The sequence below is a fragment of the Ambystoma mexicanum genome, chromosome 4p (assembly GCF_040938575.1).
Source record: "Ambystoma mexicanum isolate Mex_15411 chromosome 4p, UKY_AmexF1_1, whole genome shotgun sequence".
Taxonomy (NCBI): Eukaryota; Metazoa; Chordata; class Amphibia; order Caudata; family Ambystomatidae; genus Ambystoma; species Ambystoma mexicanum.
In genome coordinates this window covers 1089083828-1089088839 of record NC_090927.1, presented here as the reverse complement: position 1 = coordinate 1089088839, position 5012 = coordinate 1089083828, and the positions used below count along the sequence as shown (strand labels likewise).

Here is a 5012-nt window from a genome sequence, read left to right as displayed (position 1 = left end):
CCTGGAATACACGCGCCCAGGCTATTCGCGTGTGGAAATTCCCGCGAACCCCTGAAATACACGCGCCCAGGCTATTCGCGTGTGGAACTTCCCGCGCACCCCTGAAATACACGCGCCCAGGCTATTCGCGTGTGGAACTTCCCGCGCACCCCTGAAATACACGCGCCCAGGCTATTCGCGTGTGGAACTTCCCGCGCACCCCTGAAATACACGTACCCTGCTGTAATCGCGTGTGAAAGTTCCCGCGAACCCCTGGAATACACGCGCCCAGGCTATTCGCGTGTGGAAATTCCCGCGAACCACTGAAATACACGCGCCCAGGCTATTCGCGTGTGGAACTTCCCGCGCACCCCTGAAATACACGCGCCCAGGCTATTCGCGTGTGGAACTTCCCGCGCACCCCTGAAATACACGCGCCCAGGCTATTCGCGTGTGGAACTTCCCGCGCACACCTGAAATACACGCGCCCAGGCTATTCGCGTGTGGAACTTCCCGCGCACCCCTGAAATACACGTACCCTGCTGAAATCGCGTGTGAAACTTCCCGCGAACCCCTGGAATACACGCGCCCAGGCTATTCGCGTGTGGAAATTCCCGCGAACCCCTGAAATACACGCGCCCAGGCTATTCGCGTGTGGAACTTCCCGCGCACCCCTGAAATACACGTACCCTGCTGAAATCGCGTGTGAAACTTCCCGCGAACCCCTGGAATACACGCGCCCAGGCTATTCGCGTGTGGAAATTCCCGCGCACCCCTGAAATACACGCGCCCAGGCTATTCGCGTGTGGAACTTCCCGCGCACCCCTGAAATACACGTACCCTGCTGAAATCGCGTGTGAAACTTCCTGCGAACCCCTGGAATACACGCGCCCAGGCTATTCGCGTGTGGAAATTCCCGCGAACCCCTGAAATACACGCGCCCAGGCTATTCGCGTGTGGAACTTCCCGCGCACCCCTGAAATACACGCGCCCAGGCTATTCGCGTGTGGAACTTCCCGCGCACCCCTGAAATACATGCGCCCAGGCTATTCGCGTGTGGAACTTCCCGCGCACCCCTGAAATACACGCGCCCAGGCCATTCGCGTGTGGAACTTCCCGCGCACCCCTGAAATACACGCGCCCAGGCTATTCGCGTGTGGAACTTCCCGCGCACCCCTGAAATACACGTACCCTGCTGAAATCGCGTGTGAAACATCCCGCGAACCCCTGTAATACACGTAGCCCGCTTGCCGTGCTGGTACAGGGTTAGCGCAGCCCTTTGCGCTGGATTGGGGATTTTGATGGCTTTTCCCTGCGCGGAAGGCGTTCTTGGGGGCGTAACTGGCGCTGCTGCAAGGTCGCTGCGCCACTGTGCGCCACGGCTGGTTTTGGTGGCTGGAATCCATGAATACGCTGTGCGCGGAAATGTGTTTCGGCGCACGCGGCTGGCGCAGACTACCGCACGCGCACACTGTGCGCCAGCCGCGTGCGCCACTTGTGCGCCGAATTCTATGAATTGGCCCCCATGTGTCCTTATTTCACAGGACGGAAAGCCCTGAAGTCTTAAGTACTGGCCGAATGGCTACCACTTTGTACTTGCTTTGGCAGTACATATACTAATATTGGAACACTGCAGAGAAAATTAAAATGGCCCCTGTGCAAGGATGACGCACACATTTCTTAAGCTTTCTTTATTTTTGACAGATGACAGGACAGAAGCATTTGTTATTCGTAAGTCTTTGTTTTAAGAAATCTTTTTATTGAAATGCTAGGTTCATAAATCTTGTATGAAAAAAATATATTTCATGACAAATTCCACATTAATGCACAAAGCCTTTAACTTGCAGGTTTTGTTGACTGAATGAACAGAACCTTATCAATTTCATGACGAACAGCGGGGAGCTTCTACTCCCTTGTTTCTCTTATTAGTCTGTTCTTTTGCAGTAGTGGGCAGCTATTAGTGGACATCTCCTGTTCAGGAAATTGTCCAATCGGGTGCCAAGTGTGATCTGAAATCCCATTGGCATGCAACCTAACATAGATTGGTCTCCATTTGCCCATCATCAGATGTTGATCTCCATGTTATGTTTGAAGGTTAATATTTGTATATCCAAATGGCATAGGAAGATGGAGGCAAATCAGCTTTGTATCTTTTGTGTTTTGGAATTAGAGACAATCGTTCACTTACTTTTCTTTTGTCCTAGGTACAGTGATATTAGAAGGTCTACTTTTATCTCCATCCAACAAATGTTTGGCTTTAATCAGTGTAAGCCCCTTCTGTTATTTTCTTTTATTTTCAAGCACTACAGTTGGCACATAGGCATGTCTTAGTGAAGGCAGACTTTTTACCGTATGAAAAAGCTAATGTCCAATATCACTATAATTTCTGATTGTCCTTAGACATTGATTTATTCATTGGTAACTGGGCCTATATTGTTAAGCATGTCACTCTGAATTTGACCATGTATGTGGTTGCGTAATTGTTATTAAAGTTAAGAAAAATAGTGTATGCAATTTATTATGGTGTTAATTGATTGAAAAACGAGTATGTTTTATTATGTCACTTTAATGGGCGTTTTGCTCCGGATGTAGATTTTGACTAAGTACAATAGTAGCGTCCATCTTGCAAGGATGATCTTCTATTATAAAATAATGTACGGAGTGTTGGCTGAGTGTTGGTCTGCCCGGAATCATTGCTGGTTTGCGGTCTACTGCAGGTTTGATCCGGCTAAACTGGTTCTGCATTGCCCATTCAGTCTATCTACAGTTGCTGTTGCTGAGAAGGAGGGGCCAACTCCTTAAACACTCCACTCCCAACGTGGAGGGCTTGCGGTGGGCCCTCAGTGAAGCTCTGACGTGCCGCGATGGATACGGAGCACCTTCCAACCATGGATCCAGGCGCTCTTCTGAGGACTCGCAGCCAGGCTCTGCTACAACTCCACAGATGTAAAGGAGTGGGATGGCGGTCATCGTTGCGGGCTTGCTACTGCAAAAGCGCCCCACTGAACTCACTGGGGAGCCCTAATCAGTCCCCAAACCCCATCCTTACCGTACATCACGGCCCAGAGGTGAAAGTGGATCCCGGGAACCCCAGAGGGGCAGGAAAGCATTTCCCTACAGTCTACCACGTCCTCTCTAGCCCCAAACCAATGGCTACTGCCCATCCTGTAAACAACTTGGAAACGGCGGAGTCCAACAGGGCTCTGGACGGTTGCCCTCTGAACAATTTGGTAACCTCACCTACTTGCCTTATGAGCCCACCTGAGGCCACTGGCTCGGGTGCGGCTAACACGCAACTCCCGATTGCTGTTATGATGACAGAGGAAAACTGCTATGGCAGGGCCCTGCCAGTTGGAGAGAACAGAGAAGGCGGGCTGGGCCCACTATCATGAAGCCCTTGCTGATAGACTTCCCACAAGACGCCGACCCACGGGCGACATATAGGCTCACAATCCTCTAGGATAGGACTACCCTCCCTGGGCCATCACTTGCCAAGAAAGATGGCAGTGTGCCATTATGATATAGGGGTAAGTCCCTCTTGGACAATAAATCAATTAAGTGGCATTTTAGAGCAAAGGTCCCTGCTCTGCTGCCGAACAGTAAGGCGGCTGCTTCTCTAATGGGACAACGGGGGAAATGTATCTTCTTGCTGGTACAGTCATGAGCCTTCTCCACAGAAGGGGTTCCCATCAAACTGAACCAGCTTAACTAGTGAAGAAACCTCGGGGACCAACCTACTACCTACAGCAAATGAGGAAAATGAGGATAAAGATAATACCACCAAACCTGCTGAGAACCAAGGTGTACTGGTTGCATTAGTGTCCCAGGGCCCGAATGATGCCGGTGCCCGGGTGCTATGGACACAGTGGCCTCGGGAGCGCTGAGACCACCCCCCTGAATCATGTTGAAGCCCAGGCAACGCTTAATGTCGAGCTGGACCCATCCATTAGTGCTCGCACTGGGAGAGAGCATCCTTGTTCAGGCACCTTGCTTGGTTAAAGACACTGCACTACGAACCCCTCAGCTGACCCAGAACAACTTGACTAGGGGTGAGAAAAGGTGCCTAAGAGAAATGGAAGACTACGGACCCCCGACTCAAGAGCCTCTAAAAAAAACAAAAATGTAATGTGGCTATTAGTCAAGCCATGCAGAAATTGGAAAATCCCCAGAAGCAACACAAGGAGGCTCATAGTAAGAACAAAGACTATTGATCACATGGGGTCCCCCAATGGGCGAGTATGGTGTCAGTCTACCTCAAGTGAGGAATCAGAGGACTTAGAGACCGATCCTCTCAAAAAGGAACAACCTACCCAGTGGGAAAGGGGACCTGTGAGGCCGCCCGCTTCACCGAGGGTGCAGGTGCCCCTGGAAATGTAACAACTACCTCCCCAAAGGTAATTATATGACTGTAATTCTATGTATCATCAAGCCCAAAGCCTCCTTGTACTGCTTGCGCCCAGTTACCTTCGGGTTTGGTGCACCATATAAAAAACAATTAAACAATAAACAAACTGGACAATCACCCAAAAATGTGAGGCTCAGTGTGCCCAACTCCAGGCCTCAATAGGGTCCATACTCTCCATCACTTTGCTTTTCTCCCTTTCCAAAACTCTACGAAAACCTCAACGAGAACTTTAAGGACCAATCAACTTTACTGGGGCTGATGCACTCGAAACTAGTTTTTATTGAATACTACATCGAAGAGTTAACGGAAAAAACATCCAGAGAAAGGGATTCTGAGTCGGAGGGAGCCATCTTCAAAACACTCAGTTAATTGAGAATGCCACAGACGATAAAAAGTCCTTTCTGGCCTGCTTTAGAGATACTATCACCCTAATGAAGAGCCAAGACGGGTTGAGTAGGAGTAAGAGCCACACTCCAAGAGATGACGCTGATTCAAGCCCTAACCCACTGCAAACATCTATGGGCCCCAAGATTTGTACCACGGAGAATGGATCAGTGGCACTGACGTCGATTGACCATGGGGAGAATGCCCAAGTGCTCTCATGTAGTGCTCTGGGCAGCCAGCAAGA

The 5012-nt window shown here is 50.2% G+C and overlaps 1 non-coding gene across 1 annotated transcript; it reads left to right on the top strand.

The window, feature by feature from the left end:
- The first annotated feature begins 1571 nt into the window (after positions 1–1571).
- On the top strand, positions 1572–1678 carry LOC138460441 (U6 spliceosomal RNA). The gene has a single exon (XR_011263149.1). It is a non-coding gene; the product is annotated as a U6 spliceosomal RNA (small nuclear RNA).
- The last annotated feature ends 3334 nt before the right edge of the window (positions 1679–5012 follow it).